We start from the raw sequence: 24354 nt of genomic DNA on the forward strand, positions 1-24354 counted from the left end.
CTGAGATCTGGGCTCCCTCTGTGGCAGGGTCCTCCTGGGACCTTTCTGCTCCAGATCTACTGCCACCCTGTTGCATGGAATGGGCAGACCTGGAATGCTCTTGCTTGGAGATGAACCACAAAGCAATGGTTTTGACAATAAACAAGGGTAAAATAAATATATAACATTAAAAATAAAAAGAGGAAATAACCATAGATAAAAGCTAAAAATTGTATATTGTGTATAGTTTTGCTAATAAATTTTAAGATATGGGTGAAATGAATGGTTTTATATGCAAATGTTAATTTCTAAAGTTGACTCAGTAAGAAAAACAAACCTAAGGAAAACCTTTTTCATGAAAGGAAATGAGAAAGTCATTAAAAAATATTGAGATCAGAGAGTTTCACTGGAAAATTGTTAAAGACATTCAATTAGAAATTAATTCTCACATTATTTATATTGTATCAGACAGTAGAGAAAGAAGGGAAGTTTATTTTATGGAGGCATGATTAGCTTAATAACAAAAACTGACAGAGTTCAAAAATAGAAACTGACAATTTTCACTTTTGAATGCAGATGTGAACATCTGAAGTACAATATTAATAAATAGATTCACAGAGTATAATGAAAGAATAAGAGATCATTAAAAAGTAAATTTTATTTCAGGGATGTGAGTTCAAATTTGATGATATTTACAGTAGTAATAATAGTTTCAAAATAGTAAAATAAAGCATACAGTAATGTTGACAGATGTCAAAAATGACAAAATTCAACATCTATTACTGGTAAAAAAAAAATGTGACAAATAAAATACAAATAAAAAGATGCCTCACTAAAATACCAGTCAGAATATATTTCATGGTCAAATACTATGGCCATTAATTTTATAATCAGGTTTAAGACAGTGATCCCAGAAATCACCAGTATTGTCTCAACCACCAAATTATAACTATATAATATAAAATGGTAAAATTATCATTACTTTCTCATGATTGTATATCTAGAAAAACCAGGAGGATCTAGTTATAGTTTAATCAGAGTAATATAGGTATTCAGTATAATAGTTGACTTTGGAGTGAACTGAGTCCTTTAAAAACCCATATATTGAAAACTTAACCCCCAATGTGACTTTCTTTGGATTTAGGGCTTTAAAGATGTCATTGAGTTTAGATGAGGTCATAAGGTTGAGACTCTAATATGACAGGATTATTTTCCTTATCAAGAAGAGACAACATAGAGCTCTCATGCTCTCTTGGTCTCCCTTTCTTTGGGCACATGTGGGCATGTGAACACAGTGAGATGGTGGCCAAGAGAAGAGGTCTTAGAATGAAATCTACCTCATTAGCACTTTGATCTTGGACTTACCTGTATCCAGAATTTTGAAAAATAAACATCTGTTATTTAAGCCACCCAACCTATAGTACTTGTTATGGCAACCCAAAATGACTAATACAGCTAGCAATTTCAGTAGACAAAATTGGTAAGGTTTTGGTATTGTAAATATTTGTTTGCATGTTATATTTGCCCACATCCTTTATATATATATACACATATATTTATATGTTTTAATATATGATTTTGTATCTCTAAAGTACTTTGTTAAATACTTTTAAAATTAAACGAGGTAGGTTAGACAAATACTTGTGAAACTATTGAATAAAATCAGATTGTAAATTACTATAATTTTAATTACAATTATATATAAAGATTATGTGCAAGTAAAATCTAAAAGGATGAACGAGTTCTATATGTACACATGCATCATCAGATCCCATTCACAGTAGCATCAAAAACATTAACAAAACATGGAACATATTAATAGGACCACTAAGAATAAACTGAAAAATTTAGCCAAGGGACATATAAGACTTGAATAAATGGAGACATGTGTCTTTTTTATCAGATTGTAAATATATTGAAAGTGAAAGTGTTAGTCAATCAGTCATGTCCAACTCTGTGTGACCCTATGGACTGTAGCTGGGCAGGCTCATCTGTCTATGGGATTCTAAAGGCAAGAATACTGGAGTGGGTTGCCATTTCCTTCTCCAGGGGATCTTCCCAACCCAGGAATCAAACCCATGTCTTCTGCATTATAGGCAGATTCTTTGCCATCTGAGCTACATTAATTCCCCCTTAAATAATGAATAACTAAATGCAATCTCAATAAACCTTCCAGTCTAGGATTTTTGGACCTTGAAAATGATTTAATGTTTACCTGGAAAAGTAAATATATTACAATAGCCAGCTGACTTCTGAAAAGAGGAAGCAATTAAGAGAATTGCCTCATCAGATTTTAAAACCTTTTATAAAGCTGAATAGAAATGAATACAGTGTGCTGCTGGCCTATAAATGGAACAGATTAGAGATTTCAGACAGAAAAATATTCAGTATTCAATGAAATTTACCGTCATGGCTCTACAGTTTGTAAGAATGATGAAGCTTTTGGTATGGATCACAACAAACTGTGAAAAATTCTTAAAGACAGAGATACCAAACTACCTTACATGTTTCTTGAGAAGCCTGTATGCAAGTCAAGAAGTAACAGAACTGGACATGAAACAACAGACTGGTTCAAAATTGGGAAAGGAGTACAACAAGGCTATATGTTGTCATCCTGCTTATTTAACTTATCTGCAGAGTACCTCATGTGAAATGCCAGATTGGATGAATCCCAAGCCAGAATCAAGATTGCTGGGAGAAATATCAACAACCTCAGATATGCAGATGATACTACTCTAATGGCAGAAAGTGAAGAGGAACTAAAGAACCTCTTGATGAAGGTGAAAGAGATGGGTGAAAAAGCTGGCTTAATGCTCAACATTCCAAAAATGAAGATCATGGTATCCAGTCCCATCACTTCATGGCAAATAGAAGGGGGAAAAGTGGAAGCAGTGACTGATTTTATTTTCTTGGGCTCCAAAATTACTGTGGACAGTGACTGCAGGCATAAAATTAAGACACTTGCTCCTTGGAAGGAAAACTATGACAAACCTAGACAGCATATTTAAAAACAGAGGCATCCTTTTACCAACAAATGTCTTTGTAGTGAAAGCTATGGTTTTTCCAGTAGTCATGCATGGATGTGAGACTTAGACCATAAGAACACTGAGTGCTGAAGAATTGATGCTCTCAAATTGTGGTTCTGGAGAACACTCTTTAGAGTCCTTTCGACAACAAAGAGATCGAACTAGTCAGTCCTAAATGAAATCATCCCTGAATATTCAACTGGAAGGACTGATGCTGAAGCTGAAGCTCCAATCCTTTGGCCACCTGATGTGAAGAGCCAACTCACTAAAAAAGACCCTGATGCTGGGAAAGTTTGAAGGCAAAATGAGAAGGGGGATAAGAGGATAAGATGGTTAAATAGTATCACCAACTCAATGGACATGAATTTGAGCAAATGTAGGAGATCATAAAGGACAGAAAAGCCTGGCTTGCTTCAATTAATGGGGTCACAAAGAGTAGAACACGACTTGGTGACTGAACAACAATGCTGAGTTCAAATTCCTGCTCTGCCGTTATCTAGCTGTGTGACTTTTTGCAAGTTACTTAACCTCTCTGAGCATTAGTTTTATCATCTCTTTAATGGGAGAGTAATACTTACATCATAATGAAATAATGAATGTGCCTGGCACACAGTAAGCCCTCAATAAATGGTAGTTTCTGTATGTCTGTCTCACTTCTTACATAAAAATAAATTTCAAATGGATCAAAGATTTACATATGTAAAAAGTAAACAGGAATAAATATATGATCATGTTTTGTGGAAGACATTTCCAAGTATGGTGGGGAAAATAGAGATCATAAAGCAAAAATGGTACATATGACACATATAAAGTTAAAAGCTTGGTGTAGTAAAAATTACCATAATTAAAGTTGTCTGAAAGGCACAAAAGTAAGGAAAAGATATGCAACATGTATGACAATATAAGGTTTTCCCAAAATTAAGTTTTAAAAAAATCCTTAAAAGAAATATTGAAAAGATGAACTCCTGAACCAGGGTATATTAAAGATTGTAGACTTGGAGGATGTACAGTTTTGGTAGTAGTAGTGGTGGGAGGAGGTGAAGAATAAAAAGTATTGTTTTGGGATAATTTAAACTATGATATGTCTATTAGACATGCGAGGTAGAAATTAGGTAGATTTTAATTATCCTTTATTTCTGTCTCTCACCATTTTTCCCCAAATTAATTCAGAAGTTAGGTTAAATGTCATTCTCTCTGTCAAACCTTCCCTGACTCTACCAGCCTAAGTTACTTCTGTTATATATCCCATTGTGTTCTTTTGAAATTAATTCTCCTTGTAAGTACCGTGGACTTCTGCACAACAGAAGTCTGTGATCTGAGACACTGGAAGATGGTAAATAGCCTGGTGATCAGCTGACAGTCACTGGTGCCTTTGCATTTGGGCTTGATTTCAAGTGTTGAACTGTTGCTCCTAGAGGTCTATTAAGGAAGTCAGAGTCCCAGTCTTGGTGAAGATGGTGAGATGTAGAAATAACACAGACTCAAGTTATTATAAATCTTAATTCCACGGGGAAAAGATAACTAGTTAAATTGGAGCATGAGATCTGAGACTCTAACAGAAATGATCAGATATTGAATTCACTGACTAGGGGTCAAATTCATAAGGAATAGAGCAACAGTTTTTTCTGCATCTAGAGAAGATTTAACCTCTATATTCAAATATTACTAATTATGGGAATTATAGGACCCAGTGAAAGAGAGCAAGATGGATCACTATACCACATCCCTCCAAAACCATGGCTAAATTTAATTATTTGCCGTTGTGCTAGGTTTTTTAATTAAAGTTTTGCATTTTTGATTGTTGGTTGGGTGTTCCCCACCTTTATGGAGTTTTCGCTTGAATAAATCTCTTTTCTATAAATATCTGTTGCCAGTGAATGGCCCTGCATTTACAGAAGCCTTGAAATGGAGCTGAAACATTTGAAACATGGGCCTTGTTTGGTAGGTGACAATAATTCCAGTTGCAGGGGGATGGTGTTATGTATGTGTTTGGCGAATGTCTTCATTAATGGCTTTGAAAAGAATTTAAATGGCATGTTAATTAAATTTGAAGTGATAGTAAAGGAGAAAGTGTTATGAACATTATTGACAATCCAAACAATAACCTCTCCGGGAGAGGTTACGGATGTAAGCAGACAAAAAAAGCCAGATTTAACCTATCCACTAAAAGCAATCATTCAGGGAAGATTATCAAAAATAAGATATTTTAGTCTAAGGAGAGAACCGACTGGAAATCAGCCATGCTGTGAGCATTTGGCAGTCACCAGAATAGAATTAGCCTAAATAAAATACTCAAGCAAGGAGTGAAAAGATTCACACTGAATTTCTAACTTCTCTTTTTAAAAAAAGTACACTTTACTTTGAAGTGTTGTCCTAAGTATTGGTGTAGTTCATGGACAAAGGGTTACAGACTCTGGAGATAGACCTCACGATCAGGCAGAATTTCATGTCTAGGAAAGTGAACAAAAATCTCTACACCATGGTTGAAATTAGTTATGTAAAGAAAACCTGCCCAGTGGTACCACATCTTAGAGGGGTCTTTGGAAAAGGATAACTGATGAGATTAATCTGCATTTTAGGAGTTGTTTCTCAAGGAGAGCTTGCTTCAGGACCATCAGGAATGCTTTTTAAAATACAGTTTCCTAGGTACAACCCCAGACCTATTGAAACAGAGTCCCTGGGTATGGGTACATGAGATCTGCATTTTAAACAAGGGCTAGTTTTTTTTCCCTCTTATATAATATCTTTTGGGAACCACTGTTTTATATTATCAGGACATTGCACTTAAATGTCAGAGAAGGCAATGGCACCCCACTCCAGTACTCTTGCCTGGAAAATCCCATGGCTGGCAGAGCCTGATAGGCTGCAGTCCATGGGGTCCCTAAGAGTCGGACATGACTGAGTGACTTCCCTTTCACTTTTCACTTTCATGCATTGGAAAAGGAAATGGCAACCCACTCCAGTGTTCTTGCCTGGGGAATCTCAGGGACAGGGGAGCCTGGTGGGCTGCCATCTATGGGGTCGCACAGAGTCGGACACGACTGAAGCCACTTAGCAGCAGCAGCAGCACTTAATTGTAATGAACGGAAAGTGTAAATTAGGAACAATATTTTAATGTGGAATGCTTGTTATAATTATTTGAAATATAAAGACACATATTATCAGGAATTAGCCAACCCCACACATAGAAAAGAGAGACATAGGGTTTTCAGATTTACTGAACTTTGAAAATTTGAAAATGATTTACTGAAAATTTGAAAATGATTCACGTAGCTGCTGCTGCTAAGTCGCTTCAGTCGTATCCGACTCTTAGAGACCCCTTGGACTGCAGCCTACCAGGCTCCTCCGCCCATTGGATTTTCCAGGCAAGAGTACTGGAGTGGGGTGCCATTGCCATCACCAGATTCACATAGATTACAATGTAAATGGCATCCCTTAGAGTTGTGCAGTGTAAACAAGTCAGTCTATGCAAGTACTCCAATTTAGTACATGCATGGCTTCCCTGGTGGCTTAGTGGTAAAGAACCCACCTGCCAATGCTGGAGATGTGGGTTTGATCCCTGGGTAGGGAAGATCCCCTGGAAAAGGAAGTGGCAGTCCACTCCGGTATTCTTTCTTGGGAAATCCTGTGGACAGAGGAACCCGGCAGGCTACAGTCCTTGCAGTCACAAAGTGCCAGATACAAGTGAGTAACTGAACAATAACAACAAATGATTCTATTTTAGAGAAGAGAAGTTAATTAGCCTCTGTCACCCTCTAAATGAAAAAACTTAATTTTTCTTGATCTATATTCACCAGGACTTACAAATTTAATATACAGGGTACCTGGATGTTTAGATATGAATGTCACTGGTAATAAATGTATATCCTATTATGATAGTATACAGTCAAATTTTCATTCATAATTTATTCTCTTGTTATTTAGATTTTGGTGAATCATAGTTTTATAACCTAGAGTTGAGGATGGACCAAGAAAGATTTCACTAAAGTATTAATATATCAGTCTCATGAAAGCCACCCTGAAACCATCAGGCAATCTTGCCCTTGTCATGACTACAGCTACCATGCTGTTGTATTATGTATTTATGTTGTGAAGAAAATTGATGTTTAAGTAAATAAGGAAGGTCAGAGACAGCTTGATGAGCCATAGATTCCATTTAGAATATTTTCCCTCATGTGCAATTTTTTTCTTTGCACCTGCAACCAGATTGTAACCTTGAGAAGAATCTTAGGCACAAAATTAGAGGCCACAGTGGAAAATTTACTTCTGAGAGTAGGTCATCAAAAAGAGCATGCTGAGTCCAGATGCAGAGGAAATTAGAACCTTTGTTTGTTCTCTCTTTAAGGACAATTGTGCCCTCTGTGAAAATTACATAGCCCCTCCTCATACTGTTTGAGGACTAGAGAAGCTCATTAACAAAACAAGTAAGGGAGATATTGGAGCACAAAATTGAGAGGAAGAATTAGGAAAATCATGGAGTTGGAAAACTGCTGAGTCATTAGGACTGATTGTATAAGATAAAAAAAGGGAAGGAGAGAGAAAATCTGTTACCTGAGCTAAAAGAGCAGTTGGAACTTCCTGAAATAGTGACTCACAGGTCATGGCTTCTCCCACAGATTTCCCTTTTCATGAAAATCATCTTTACTTGACCCTACTGCCCTTTGTAGATTCCTCCTTATTTCTTTCCTTCCTTTTACAACTAACTTCTCTTTACAAGTTGACTTTCTACCCTTACCACTCAGTCTCTCCTTAACCCCTGACTTAGGAATATTTCATCTGAAGCTTCTTCCCACCATTCTACTAAATCAAAACTCCTAAAGCTCATCAGAGCCATATCAAACCTTTATTTCCAGGTCCAAATCTCTTTCCCAATCTGTTTCTGCTTTTATAAATATCTGCTGGAATATCCCCCTAAATATAACAGCAACAACTGAAACAGCAGAGGTATGAACAGCAAAGGCAACACCAGTAACAGTAAGATTATTTATTGAGCACTGCCTTGCACTGTTCCAACTATTCTCCAAGTGCTGACTCATTGGATTCTCTCAATGACTCTATGAGGTAGGCGCTTTCATTATCCTTATCATAGAGATGAAATAACAAGTTGAGGGTAGATTCGTAACTTCCCCAAGTTCACATAAACTAGTAAGTTGTGGAGCTAGGATTTCAACTTGGTGCTTGACCACTTGTTATAAGCTATTTTTCTGTATGCTATGCCACTCCAAATTCAGCACATCTAAAATTAAACTCCTAAATCCCTAACCCTAAATAGATTTCTTCACTTTCCCCATTTTAGTGAAGTCACCACTTTCCATTATCTTTAAGGATGAATAATACAAAACAAGTTTTCAGGGTTCTGACATATCAATGCATGAAAATGTTTGTTCATCAAAAACTATACAACCTTTGATGCTGAATGTGCATGTCCCATCATACACATAGGTCAATGAACATGAATTTGTAGCTCTTAAATATTCATTTTAATGCTATCCTGCCAATAAGCTTGAATTTTAATTACATAACCAGAGTGTGTGATGTTTGGCAAACATTCCTTTGCCTACGATTCCTTTTAACATTTTTTATTATCTCCAGTTGTGGAGAGTGAGGGCTATTCTCCAGTTGTGGTGTGTGCGCTTTTCATTACAGCAGCTTCACATGTTGCAGCGCACAGGCTCTGTGGCACGTGGACTTCAGTATCTGCAGTGTGTGGGCTCAGTAGTTGTGGCTTCTGGGCTCTAGAGCGCATGCTCAGTAGTTGTGGTCCACGGGCTTAGTTGCCCCAGGGCATGTGGGATCTTCCCAGACCAGGGGTTGAACCTGTGTCCCTTAACCACTGGACCATCAGGGGATCCCTGCCTGTGCTTTCATTTCATGATTCCCTAGTGCTTTGTAAAACATGTAAAAACTCTAGTAACTATGAGGAAATAGACTCCAAACATCTTTTTCCAGATAAAATGTTATATAACTTAACTGGGATTTAACTTAAAATATCTCTGAAGTTAACTAGATAACAGGTTACAAGTGGGGATGGTGAGTTTTTATAGCTAAGAAACTTAAAGTAATTTATATGACATATAATATCTTAATCTTCCAGATGTTTTTATCTTTCATATTGGAAAACACAGAGGTTTTTAGCTAGGTCAGATCAACCAATTCTGTACTCGGATGACTTTTTCATTTTTGTGCAGATAGTTTGGTCTTAGGTTTAGGTAATCTTTATATTTTAGTATCTTTTACAGAACAAAGCATCAAACAGGGGCACTAGTATGTTAAATGTGTGATGCAATTCTGCCCTTGAATACATCTGAATATCAAAAGAGAGGTCATTTACTTGCTATTAATAGTTTTAAATTACTGCAAATTCTGGCAGTAGTCCTGTTCTCTAGTAAAGAGAATTTAAGTAGCCATTGGCCAATACTTAACACAAAGTACTTTTGCTGAGGATATTATTTTGACTTTGTGCAATAACTGAGGGCTTTCTGGCCTTGTTTGCTATGACCGGGGAAGTCTGCCTCCTCCTTCAATACCCATAACTAGGCCTTGATTTTCTCCTGTGCTTGATCCTTTGCCAAGTATTCTGATTCCTTTGAAATTCTTATATTATCTTTTTTTTTCATACATAAATATATATTTATTTTTGTGTTTAAAAATTTTATGTGGCTGTTTTCTAGTCTTCAGTCTCTTTTTATTCATCCTTCTCAAAACATGGTGCTCCTTTTGGTGTGAAGACTTGCGTATTTTTTGACTTATGCAAGGTTTTCTTCTGTAATTTCTTTAATAATTATATCCTTTTGGTGTTCTTTTAAATGACATTTTAAATTTTCTTTTTCTGGGACTTGTATTAGTTGGATAGTGGATATTCTGACATTATCTTTATCACGATATATTCCCAAAGATTAGAATCCATACCCAGACTTTCATTTGCCATGTTTTGATGCTTTTCAAATGCTGCCTGATTTCTCTGACACTGCCTGTCTACCTAGGCCCCAGGACTGTCACATATGGCCTTGCAAGCTGTACCCTGCACAATTCCAGGGGACACCATGGGGCAGACTGTAATGTCAGTGGTGCCCCTGGAGTTGTGCAATGAGGCAGCCCTAACTAGATCTTTACCTGTTATGTGCTGACAGAGTACCCTCCCTTTCTGCCTTTTGTAGCACCTTGTTTCACCTGTGTCATGGAAATTTGCCTAGTCTTTATTACCAGACTCCCTGATTTCAATTTTCTGCCTTCTTGGACCACCTATTAATGCCTGCTGTTTAAATACTACTGCCAATGATTACAAATGCCATCTTTTTAAACATCAAAATTGCACAGGAAAAGTCTAGTTGTTAGAATGACAAAATACAGAACTCAGGGGTACATGAAATAGCTAGTTGACAAGGTTCTGATTTTCACTCTGTTCGTTTGAGAGCATATATACACATACACAGCCTGGGTAGCTCAGTTCAGTTCAGTTCAGTCGTTCAGTCATGTCCGACTCTTTGCGACCCCATGGACCACAGCACACCAGGCTTCCCTGTCCATCACCAACTCCCGGAGCTTACAATATTTATTTTTCTCTTTGCATTAAATTTCAGTAAGAGTGCTCTTTTGCACTTATAGCTTCAGACAAGTGAAACAAATCTAGAGTAATTTTGTCTTTGATAATTCATATGAAGTGAAAATACAAGTTGCTCAGTCAGGTTTGACTCTTTGTGACCCCATAAACTATACAGTCCATGAAATTATCCAGGCAACAATACTGGAATAGCTAGCCTTTCCCTTCTCTAGGGGATCTTCCCAACCCAAGGATCGAACCCAGGTCTCCCACATTGCAGATGGATTCTTTACCAGCTGAGCTACAAGGGAAGCCCAAGAATACAGGAGTGGGTAGCCTATCCCTTCTCCAGGGGATCTTCATGACTCAGGAATTGAACCGGGATCTCCTGCATTTCAGGCAGATTATTTACCAGCTGAGCTACCAGCGAAGCCCTGGTAATGTTTGTATATGATAATTCATATACATAGAATCCAAAAAGAAACTAGATTCTCTTTATAATTTCACTTAACAAAATTTTTGACTGACAGAGATGGGTCACAGTGGGTAATATGTATTCTGTGTGGACACTGAAAACTTCATTCAGGCTGTGTTTATATGGTCATTTTGAAAGTTATGCTAAAAAGAACTTGAAGATAAATACAGTCAGGATTGACATGAGAAAGCATATTATTTATACATCATATAGGGCTTCCCTGGTGTCTCAGTGGTAAAGACTCTTTCTCTCAAAGCAGGATTTGGGCTTTGATCCCTATCCCCTGGAGGAGGAAATGGCAACCCACCCCAGTATTCTTGCCTGGAAAATCCCATGGACAGAGGAGCCTGACAGGCTACAGTCCATGGGGTCTCAAAAGAGTTGGACAAAATTTAGTGACTAAATAACAATAGGTCAAATACTGTACTTTTCTAATTTTCTGTTTTGGGAGAATTCCAGACATTTCCTGAAATTGAGTGCTAACTATTTGTCCACTAAATGAAGTTTCCAAATTGTGGAAATTAGGTGAAAAGCACAGAACAGTAGGTTTGGTTAGCAATCAGCCTATGGCTCTCTGAATGCTAGGAAGTTCTTAACAGTGGATCATAGATTTATTACAGGGCCTTTTCGTTACCTACCATAATAATCTCCAAAATAAATGTAAGGACTCTACCTCAGAGGCTTTTTTCTCTCAACTAGTTTGAAAATGCATTCCATTTTTATTTTTATAAAATGTGAAGATGAAAGGCAGGGGAAAAGTAGGAACATCCTCATTGACTATAAAGATAGTGACACAAGTGGTATCATTTTCTTGCCTCATGTAAACTGCCTCATTGATGGAGCGTTTTGGATTGTCTTGTGTTTTTTGCAAAGCATTGCTGGTAAGTATTGGCTAAGAGCATAGATTCATAGCAATCGCTTTGCTCTGAGGCATATAATTGGAACATGTAATTCTCTAGCCTGCTTAATGTAAATGATAACCAATACCATCATATCTTTGTTTAAAGTTTATTAAGTGGGATGGAAATCACAGATATCTAAGATCCTTGCTGCTTCAATGACTAGGCTGAGCAATTTTTTCTTTTCAGCCTCTTTCAGTTATTTCCCAAAGGTGACTTTACTGTACTAGCAAATTCTAGCTAGCTTGCTTCATTTGAGTTTATGATTCTGAAGCAGTAGCATTCTGAAGCAAATTTGGTGGTATGGAAAACTATAGCAAGAAGCTCTTTCCTTTATTTCTTGGTAACAAAACTAAGTAGAGTTAGTGAACCTGAGAGTGTATTACACTTTTAAATAAACTCAAATGAGCTTGTGACACTGTTTAATGTCTTTACATCATATGTGTTCTCATATGGCAGCTCATTACAGTAGAGCCATGCTAATGGGATATTAAAGGGTCTGAGAAGTACTATAGTCAATAAACCCGCATAACCAAGAGTTTGTCAAATGTGACAACAGGATCCTCCTTTCTTTATATCATTATTCCCACCCACCACCCCCCATATGCCTGTGCATCTACGCATGAGCGTTTGGCAAACACACAATGCTTGCTTACTTCTTGTGGACTTTTAATGATTTATAGGAAGCAGTTTGGTAAATACCATACTTAGAGAAACCTGCCAAAAGCAATCATAAAAGCCAAACAGTCAACAACTGAGTAAAGTGTACTTCTTTTCGATACTATTGCATAGGCTCTAAATATCCATATTCTAAAAAACAACTAAATATTTGTGATGTCAATTTTTAAGTGTCTGAAAGTCCACTCAAAATTGATGGTTTCAAGTTGAAATTAGTTCTCATACAAGGTGACACATTTTGGTTTTGTAATACTTATCATCATCTAAAGTGATTTGGTATATTAGTTAAAGAATGGCCTAACCTGTTGTAATAAAGAGTCCAAAACAGATGTTCAGATACAAGAGGAGTAATTTTCTCTCGTGTAGAACAGTTCAAGACTGTCCACAGCAGGTAGATTTGTCCTTAAAAAGATGACCCAGGAGCTACACACTGCACTTCTGTCTACACATCCCATTGTGTAGCACATAGTAATGTGGGCATGCCTAACTACAGGGAGACTAGGGAATATAGTTTTTAGCTGAGTAGGTAGGTTCCCAGCAGAAACTGAGAAGAAGGAAAGAATGGATACTAGGGGACAGCTTGCTGTCTCTGTTATACTTCAGAAATGTTTCTGGTCATGGTACAACATATTAGAATGTAGGAGAGAAAAGTTCTAGGTAAGTAGTTCAGCTAAAATTCAATGAATGTCTATAGAAAAAAAGAAATCATTTGGTTCATTTGATGAGCACAGTGATAGATATATGGGTAAATGTATTTATTGAATAGGCAAGACACCATGATTTCTCTTTTATATTTTTAGACACTTACCCTGGATGAACTGCTGATACATGTTTATATTTATTCAACATTAATATACTAGGAGCTTTCTTTGTGTCAGGCACTGTACTGGAGATGCCACAGTGAGTAACACATGGCTATTGCCTGGGCAATGGTTATAATACAGTGAGAATATATGGTGTTGAATCATCCCAGAATATTAGACATGGGCATTTTTTTTCTTGTTTCTGACAGTAAAATAGTAAAAAAAAAAAAAAAAAAAAAAAAAAAAAAAGAAGAAGAAGAAAAGAAAAAGAAAAAAAAACCACAGAAAAATTTTGACAGAGGATATATGAGTGGCGATTCCTTTGCTGGTATACATTTCTAGCTAAATAAGTGTTCATGTCTCCCTTTGTCCTTAGAGGAATTGCATTTTTTAAAGCAATAATGCTTCTATTTTCTTATAAGTCTCCACAGCAATGAAAGTCTCAAGAAGACAGAATATATTATTTGTTAACAGAGACACTTCTAAATAAGAGTGATATGTGAAGTAAATAAGAATTATTTTCACATTTCCACTGGCCTGTATTGCAGTGCAGTTTAGGGCTTGGCTTGGAGTCAGAAAAACTAGTTCTAGTTTTGTCTCTATGGTCTCAGCCTTATAAAATGGAGATTATGAAACTTGTTCCATCTATTTCATACACTGAGGTCTAAATAACTTAATATATGCAAAAATACTTTACAACTCCTAGAGTAATGTGCATTTATTGGGTATTATTGCTGTACCAAAACTTTGTGACTGATATTAGGACAATTGGTATCCTTATCATAGAGAACGTGCTGGTTATGATTCCTAAATATATCTTTAAAAAAAAAATCTTAATTTCCTTCACAGTTCATATGTAGGTGCTGGAGACCAATGACAAGAAATGAAGTTGATTGGTAGGTAGAGGTTATATAGGCTCTGGCAAGAACTTCAAATATTTTTCCAAATGAATTGGTAAGTGATTGAAAGGTTTGAAGTAGTGTGATCTGACTTGTTCTTTGGAGGCGTTTGCTCTGGATATTTTGTAGAGAGTGAACTTTAAGAGGTAAAATTAAAGACAGGAATCAGATTATTGAGAGACTTATAGAGTGGTCCAAGCAAAAGAAAATATGGTTTGGGTTAAGCTGATGGCTTGTGGGGATGGAGAGGAGAGGAAAATTTGGGAAAAGGTTGGAAGTAAAGGTGATGAGATTAGCTAATAATGAATCTATATGCAAAATCAAGGAAAGAGGATTGGGTTGAACCTGATGCTAGGTCTTTTGTCTGATCTCTGCAGTGCTCGTCATTCAAACAACTTTAGTTTTCTCATTGTCACATACCCCATGAATTCATGGAATATTATGGATATTTTGCTGCAAAGACCATTTCTTTGATTAAATGAAGATGGGGGTACTGTTTTGACTAAGTGGTCAGGAATTGTTTATGATTAGCCAGAACTGGCAAGCATTTTGATTAGCAAGTTTAGGATAGATGTTTTAATTTAAATATATAGAAGTGTGATTTTAAACAAAATACTTTCCAAGAGAATAATTGTAAGGTTAAATTGACTTCCTTGAGGGAATGTGGGAAAGCAACACTTTAAGAATAAAATCTGTGATTTTGGTTTGGGCTACCAAGTAGATGAAACAATTTATGAATATAAAACTTATAGAGCATCATGCTTGGGAGAGAGAATTAGAAGTTCTGTTTGCGGTATGTTGAGTTTGAGATACCTGTTGGATACTCTAACCTGTGGAAGTTCTAAGTAAACAGCTAACAATATGAGTTCAGTGATGAGATTTTTTGGCAGGAGATAAAAATCGGCCATGTATTTATGGATATGTGGTGAATGAGAGGCCTCTATATCCAAATGGTGATGCCTAGTAAAATGTTGAATATACAGGTTTAAGACTAAGGAGAATGAGTCTTCGGCTTATTGTGACAATTGAAACCATGGGAGTGGACAATATGTCCCACCAGCTGAAAATGTATTAGAAAAAAAAAAAAAAAAGAGAGAGAACCCAGCACAGAATCCTCAGGAATACCAAGAGATAAAAGAGGAAGAGAATCTTAATGAAAAGAGTAGCAGGTAAACCAAAGGAAGAGAGTATTTCTAGAAACAAGGATTTTTTTTAACCAATATTGAGTGCTTTTGATGGGACAAGTAGATAATGACTGAGAAATATTCATTGAATTTAAACTAAGGAACTCCTAGGTGTTCCTGATGAGAGATATTTTGGTAAATTACTGGAGGCAGAAACCAAATTATATTGAGATGGGTCTTGAGTATAGATTAGGAATGTGGATAGCAGTTGCAAATAGTTCTTCCAAGAAGTCTGTTTGTGACCTGGAGGAGAGAAATAACAAAGCAGCAGGAGGGGCTTAGGGAGTTATGCTTTTAAGATAGGAGAAATTGAGCTTGCTTGAATGTTGATGAAAAAGATCTGGTAGATAGAGGTTGAAGATGAAAGAAAGAAGACCCTCAACCCAATATGTTTTCTGAAAGGATTGGTATACAAAGAATAACTGAAAATATTAGTCTAAGGCAGAAAAGATACATCTTTTTTTTTTTTTTTGTAGTATGAAGATACCAGAAAAGGATGGGTGTGAATGCAAGAAAAATTGCAAAAATAGTCATTGGAAAATAAAGAATACCCCCATCCTATACCTACTGGTTTCTATTTTCTGTGAAGTGGGAGGCAGTTTAGCCTACTGAGAACAAATGATACTGTAGTGGGATCAGTAGCGAGAGAGAGTGCGCAAGAACAAGAGCAAGCACAGCCTAGGACAATTCTGTCTTTTGCCCTAAACTTTTTCTACTGATTATCCCTTGAATGACATTTAACATATAACACTTTGTAAAATTAAGGTAAACAACATGTCGGTTTAATACATTTATATGTTATGATTTCTATTTTAACAATAGTTATCGCCTCTATCATGTCACCTAATTGTGTGTGTTTGTGTGGCTGTAATAACTAAGATCTAGTCTTTTAGCTATGGAGAGGCGTGTGGAGAAAAGAGAACCCTTATACACAAAGATGTGGTGTGTATATAGATAGATACACACACACACACACACACACACAATGGAATACTACTCAACCATGAAAAGAATAAAATTTTGCCATTTGCAGCAACATAGACGGACTTGGAGGGCATTATACTAAGTGAAATAAGTCAGACAGAGAAAGACAAATAGTATGTGATATCACATATATGTAGAATCCAAAAAAATAAACCAGCAAATATAACAAACGTCTCGTACACAGGGTTATTGTTACCATCTCAAAACGCTGCAGGGATTTCAAAGTAAGTACAATCTTTGTTGTGTCAGAAAGCTCTGAAGTCACTGTCTTAAAAACTATAGAAGGAACTGCTGCTGCTGTTAAGTCGATTCAGTCATGTCTGCCTCTTTGTGACCCCATGGACTGTGGCCCACCAGGTTCCTCTGACCATGGGATTCTCCAGGCAGCTTCAGCACATAATTGCAAATCTCAAAGGCATAAAATTCTGATGTATAACTCCATCAGTAATATCCTCAAGAAGTCATATCTAATTGACATGGCCCTCTCACTGTCTGTTTGACACTTTATGATACATAAAGGGGGAGAGGAAGAGATCCACCAGTTACTAGTCACCTTCTAAGTGACAAGAGCTACGTGTTTTTCTTGGTATTTTCCATGCCATTATATTCTCACAATAGTTCTACGTTAAAATATCATGCGCATTTATAAGATGGCAAAAATGAGAAACAGGTCAAATAGCTTTGTGGAGGTCAGACACCTATTTTTCAGAACTGGGCTTTAGTTCAAGTCTGTTAGTTTCCAAAGGCCATGATATTCACATATTTTCAATTGCATGATATGATTAGTTTATATAGATCTATATATGGGCTTCCCAGGTGGTGCTAGGGGTAAAGAATCTGCCTATCAATGCAGAAGACACAAGAGACATGGGTTCAATCTTGGGTTCCAGATATCCTGGAATAGAAAATGGCAACCCACTCCAGTATTCTTGCCTGGGAAATCCCATGGACAGAGGAGCCTGGTGAGCTACAATCCCTGAGGCCATAAAGAGTCAGACATGACTAAGCAACTGAGCACATACATATTGCTTTCACTCTGAAAACTGCATATATAGGTCCAGATAATGGCCATAGCATGACCTCTCAATTTATTCCTTTGTTCTATTGATGTACTCATGAACTTAGATGCAAGTTTTCATTTTTGCTTAACTTTGGAGATGGAATACACTTGTAACAATAAGATCTGTTATTTATACACCATAACTTTAATTCCAGAAATTGTCTCTACCAAAATAATAATAATAAAAATATTTTTGTTCCTACTGGGTCAAAAAAAAAAAAAAAAAGAAATAGTCTCATAGATATAGAGAACAGTCTTGTGGCTTCCAGTGGGTGGTGGAGGGGCATTATATGGGTGGGAGTGTGGAAGGTACAAATTATTGGATGTAAGATATGCTGAAGGATGTATTGTAGTGTACAACACAGGGAATATAGCCAATATTTGGTAATAACTATAACTAGAGTAAAAACTTTAATAATGTATAAAAGAGATCAGTCTCTTAGCAAGTTTGACAGTTATAATACAGTATTGTTGTCTATCCGCTCTACTGTACATTGGATCTCCAGGATTTGTCTACTAGTTGCATGTTTCTACCCTTAAATAATATCTCAACTCTTCTCTCCCCTCTCTCGAATGCCCACCCCCACCCGTTGCCCCTGAAAACCACCATTCTACTCTGTTTTTACAAATTTGGCTTTTTTGGGTTCCATATACGTAATTGTCTTTTTCTTTCTGAATAATTTCACAGAGCCTAATGTCATCAGTCGCCATCCATGTCTTCTTCAATCTATAGTTGAAAAGCAATACCTCCCCAAATCTAGTAACAGTTGTATTTTGGTCTTAGCATTACATGGCATTGCCATTTCCCCCCCTTTTTCCTAAGCTGTGAGAGCTTGCTTTAGGAGCAGCTGGCCAGATACCACTTGAAACCTTTTCTGAAGCTTTTTTGTTTTCCTCAAGTGAACAGGTTCTTCACAGGCCATTTTCAAATCCTAGCTCTATAGCAGGCCTTCAAAAGGACATTAAATGCATTGGCAACTCTGTAACAATTTGCAGGTGACATGTTATAAGCTTGTTTCTGCATAGCTCTTTTCCTTGATGCCTCTTAGAGAGTCCCAGTTGTATAATCATTTTGTCTAATCCTAAAAGGCATTTCTGATGGTCTCAAAAGTACGTCTATGCACCTACCATAGATATTGTTTAGCTCTTTTCTATAGAGTCTAGATAAGGACTATACTGTAGTGATACCCCAACTATTATCATCTTCATTTTCATTTTAGTGCTGATGAGTCATTAAGTGGACTGTCAAACCTTGAATAACTCGGGATCCTTAAGATAGTGTGTGTGTGTGTGTGTGTGTTGCATGCTAAGTCAGTTAAGTCGTGTACAACTCTTTGTGAGGCCATGGACTATAGCCCTCTGGGCTCCTCTGTCCATGAGATTCTCCAGACAAGAATACTGGTGTGAATTGCAATACCCTCCTCTGGGGGATCTTCCTGACCAGGGATCAAACCAGTGTCTCTTGCGTCTCCTGCATTCTTTAATGCTAAGATCACCTGGGAACCTTCAGGTGGTGTCAGTGCAGTTTAGTCGCTCAGTTGTGTGCGACTCTTTGGATCCCCTTGAATTGCAGCACACCAGGCCTCCCTGTCCATCACCAGCTCCCAGAGTCTACTCAAACACATGTCCATCAAGTCAGTGATGCCATCCAGCCATCTCATCCTCTGTCATCCCCTTCTCTTCCTGCCCCCAATCCCCTTCCAGCATCAGAGTCTTTTCCAATGAGTCAACTCTTCACATGAGGTGGCCAAAGTATTGGAGTTTCAGCTTTAGCATCAGTCCTTCCAATGAACACCCAGGACTGATCTCCTTTAGAACGGACTGGTTGGATCTCCTTGCAGTCCAAGGGACTCTCAAGAGTCTTCTCCAACACCACAGTTCAAAACATCAATTCTTCGGTGCTTAGCTTTCTTCACAGTCCAACTCTCACATCCATACATGACCACTGGAAAAACCATAGCCTTGACTAGACGGACCTTTGATGGCAAAGTGACTTTTGAATATGCTATCTAGGTTGGTCATAACTTTCCTTCCAAGGAGTAAGAGTCTTTTAATTTCATGGCTGCAATCACCATCTGCAGTGATTTTGGAGCCCCCCCAAAATAAAGTCTGACACTGTTTCCACTCTTTCCCCATCTATTTGCCATGAAGTGATGGGACCGGATGCCATGATCTTTGTTTTCTGAACGTTGAGTTTTAAGCCAACATTTTCACTCTCCTCTTTCACTTTCATCAAGAGGCTTTTTAGTTCTTCTTCACTTTCTGTCATAAGGGTGATGTCATCTGCATTTCTGAGGTTATTGATATTTCTCCTGGCAATCTTGATTCCAACTTGTGCTTCTTCCAGACCACCGTTTCTCATGATGTACTCTGCATATAAGTTAAATAAGCAGGGTGACAATATACAGCCTTGACGTACTGCTTTTCCTATTTGGAACCAGTCTGTTGTTCCATGTCCAGTTCTAACTGTTGCTTCCTGACCTGCATACAGATTTCTCAAGAGGCAGGTCAGGTGGTCTGGTATTCCTATCTCTTTAAGAATTTTCCAGAGTTTATTTCCAGAGTCAAAGGCTTTGGCATAATCAATGAAGCAGAAATAGATGTTTTTCTGGAACTCTCTTGCTTTTTTGATGATCCAGCAGATGTTGGCAATTTGATGTCTGGTTCCTCTGCTTTTTCTAAAACCAGCCTGAACATATGGAAGTTAACGGTTCATGTATTGCTGAAGCCTGGCTTGGAGAATTTTGAGCATTACTTTACTAGCGTGTGAGATGAGTGCAATTGTGCAGTAGTTTGAGCATTCTTTGGCATTGCCTTTCTTTGGGATTGGAATGAAAACTGACCTTTTCCAGTCCTGTGTACAACCATTTATATTGTGGGTGAAGTAGCTCCTCCAAGGAACAAATGCTGACAGGTAAAATGAACATATTTCATATACATATGACATTATGCTTTACATATTATTTTCCCCATATTTCTTCCTTTATTAAGATATTTTTTAAACACAGTGGATAATAGTAGTCATGAAAGAAATCAATCTTTTCCCAATATTACTGAATCCTTATATAGCTTACTATGTATCAGACACTCTTCTTGCTATTTTAAAAATATTAATTCATTAATCCTCACAACATCCTATGAGGTAGATACTATAGTCATGTATATTTTACAGATGAGGAGACTGAAGCATAAAGAGGTTGAGTAACTTGCCCATAGCCATATGGTCAGTGAGTAGAATATCCTGAGATTTGAACCCAGGTTGTCTAGACCCAATATCCATGTGCTTAACCATCTCATGCCATGCTTATTCTTTGACACCTTCTTCCTGTTCCATCTAATTTTTCACAAACTTCTGTTGAGTGTAGCTTCTACTGCATTAATAAATTTCAACTATATTTCCTCTTCTCCATCTCTCCATCCACTGTCATTCCTTTCCTACACCTTATATTCCTTCTTTGTGAGTTGGTCCTTTTTTTATTTTTTGTTTATTTTTTCACATGCCAAATTATTATATTTTAGCTAATCTCTTTCCCTGAGTTTAGTCCTTTGAGATGTGTTTTCCAACCTTCTCTAGGGTGGTTTTTCTGAAATATAAAACTAATATTTTGTTTCTGTGATTATAAACATTAGTTTCTCAAAGTTTTTAAGGTAAAAATCTAAACTCTTTAACACAGCCTACAAAGCCCTACAGGAGCTAGCCTTTTTCTGATTTTTCAGATACTCTTTCCCCTCCCACACTTGGCTAATTTTTTCATATACACCTCTTGCCACTTTCCCACTTATATCTCACACATCACCTACAGTATCTAGCTTTATGATCTTTGGAGAATCATATTACTCTCTGATCCACTGTTTCCTCAACTGCAACACAGTGAGATTAGAGTAGAACATCCCTATGTTCCTTCCAACACTTACAAAATCTATAATCCCGATTCTTTGGTTGTTAACTCTTCCATTGTGTAACTTTCTGGATCCTGTATATGTATCCCCAATAATTGTTCCTGGATATGTTTTAACTATGTCCTTAGAGAAGGAAAATGTCTTTAGTTTTTCTTTTTTGTACTTTGAGACTAATACGGAATGTTATTGTATATTTTTCTTTTGTACACTAATTATTTAAATGGTCTTAAATCAGAGCTATGTCTGATATCACCCACATTAAAAGCCTTAAAAAAAACCTTGTTATTTACAAAGAGTCAACAACCCTTAAAAATCAAAGATTAGAATTTAAAGTTCAGAATCCACAAAGATTGAATGTTTTTTTTTTAAATAATAAATAAATTTCCATGATCCTTTTGAATGCCATCTTCAGCCAAACTGTTCATTCATTCTGGTGACTTATATAGTGATCCATTTGTGTTAGCTAAATTGAAAGTCTTGCAGCTTTGGCGTATGTAAACACTAATTGTTTCTGAAGGGCTGGGGTTTGTTTCTTCTCCTTTTCAGTATTTTCCCAATCACAGTTGCAGAAACACTAAGACCTCAAAGGCTAGTTGTTTTTATGCAGAGGAAAAATATGCTAATAAACTGTATGTGGAAGTATGAGTGTTTTGAATTTCAGTTTAGTTTTATAACTTTAAGGAACTTGCTTCATTAGTGGAGCGTTTTCATTAGATGTTAAGATTGAGAAGGGGCTCCTAAACAAACTTTTTAGAAATGAAATTGGTCGCTTTTTCTTGAATGGAAAATAAGTTGATCTCTAATACAATGCGATACAGGGTTTTCTAAAACAGAAATAGAGACTGCAGGAAAAAGAAGGCAGAAATGGATTTCTCCCCTCCTGGCACTTCCTGCTTTGCATTACTTGGCTTCTTCTCATTAGTAGCCTGGGCTTTGGAACAAAGCAGATGAGAGTATGCATCCTGACTCAGCTACTTCCTAGCTGTGATTTGGGGCAAAGCCATTTAACCTCTTTAAGCCTTGGACAGCAAGGAGATCCAACCAGTCCATTCTAAAGGAGATCAGTCCTGGGTATTCTTTGGAAGGAATGATGCTAAAGCTGAAACTCCAATACTTTGACCACCTGATATGAAGAACTGACTCATTGGAAAAGACTCTGATGGTGGGAGAGATTGGGGGCAGGAGGAGAAGGGGACGACAGAGGATGGGATGGCTGGATGGCATCACCAACTCGATGGATGTGAGTTTGAGTGAACTCTGGGAGTTGGTGATGGACAAGGAGGCCTGTCGTGCTGCAATTCATGGGGTCGCAGAGAGTCGTACACGACTAAGCGACTAAACTGAACTGACTGAAGCCTCTGTTTCCTCAAAATCAAGTGGGGATAATGAAAGTGCTTATCTTGTAGGACTGTAATAAAGATCAAACGACCTAATGCATGTTAAGAGCTGGACACAGTGTAAGCAGTCAATGTTAGCAGCTTTTGTTATTATTATTCAATATTACTGCTGTTGTTCCATGAGTTGATCAAGAGAAAAATTCTATTTCATATCATATAGCAAATTTAATTCAAAATGACCAGTGTGATCTTCCCATTCTCTTTTTAAATGTTCTGCCTGACAGTCCCCTGCCTCACCTCCCTTTTTTGTCCTCTTCCTCATATAGATGGTTCAATTTTCACTGTTGCTTGAGTAATTCAGTTCTTTCCAAAAGTGTTTTCCCAGTTAGCAAAATGAAGGCCTTATAGATTACCTAATCTGACCTTCTAAGAAATTGGCTCAGCAAACATTCAAGCATGACTTTTGTGGGGGTTTGCCTTTCACCTTGTATTGTTTTTCTGGTCCATCCATTTCTACCCCACTCCCCATCCTTCCATCCACCATCCAATAAGCAGATCTACTGTTGAAAAATGAATTCTGATACTAAGAATGATAGGATTCTCCCCAACAGGCAAAGGATTTAGCTCCAGCATAAACATACATACACACACACACACACACACACATATATATATATGTATAGTAATTGCATTATTTGATGATGCCTTTCAGGTCTCTGATCACATAGCAGGAGATAGCATTTTAGTTTTGGAGGAATGTGCTACCAGGTTAGTTTATTCTATGGTGACTTTTGACTGCTTAAATCTCTGTGCTCTGAAACTTTACAGAAGCTATGTGGACTTAAGATATAAATTTCTATATCAGACTGGTGTGGTTTAAGCAGTCTAGCATGGTAGAAAAGGCCAGACCTGGATTCATATCCTGGCTCAGATACTTACTGGCTCTGTGATATTGGACAAGTGTCTTAACTTCTCTGTACCTCACTGTTACCATCTAGAAAATGGAGATAAAAGCACCTAGCTCTGAGTTATTTTGAGGATAAAATGAAACACAAACTCCAAATTCCTGGTATATAATACACATCTGAAGTGTTTCTGTAGTCATTTATAAGTGCAAGTATGTTTAAAAAATCCTTTGTTGAAGAAAATATGTTGAAATACAGTGGAAAGTAATATAGAAGCTACATCTGAGTATATGTGCCGCTATAAATTATAAACTGTCAAGAGCTTAGATATGACTACTCTTAATAGCTATTTGGGAGTTAAGTCAACATGGACATGTTAAGAAACGCTCTCTCAGGAGGTCTTTCTGAGTGGAATCACCATCTGCATTAGCACCACATTGTAGCTCTTTTGTGAAACTACACTGTATTGGAGACTGCTGTGTAGCAAGGTCCTTTTGGTATTTCAACTTCTAAATCTTTTCTGTGATACCTAATTTGGCCCTATGTAATGGAAAAGGTCAGTTTTCATTCCAATCCCAAAGAAAGGCAATGCCAAAGAATGCTCAAAATACCGCACAATTGCACTCATTTCACACGCTAGTAAAGAAATGCTCAAAATTCTCCAAGCCAGGCTTCAGCAATATGT

Source organism: Bubalus kerabau, chromosome X (genome assembly GCF_029407905.1).
Source record: "Bubalus kerabau isolate K-KA32 ecotype Philippines breed swamp buffalo chromosome X, PCC_UOA_SB_1v2, whole genome shotgun sequence".
Lineage (NCBI taxonomy): Eukaryota > Metazoa > Chordata > Mammalia > Artiodactyla > Bovidae > Bubalus > Bubalus kerabau.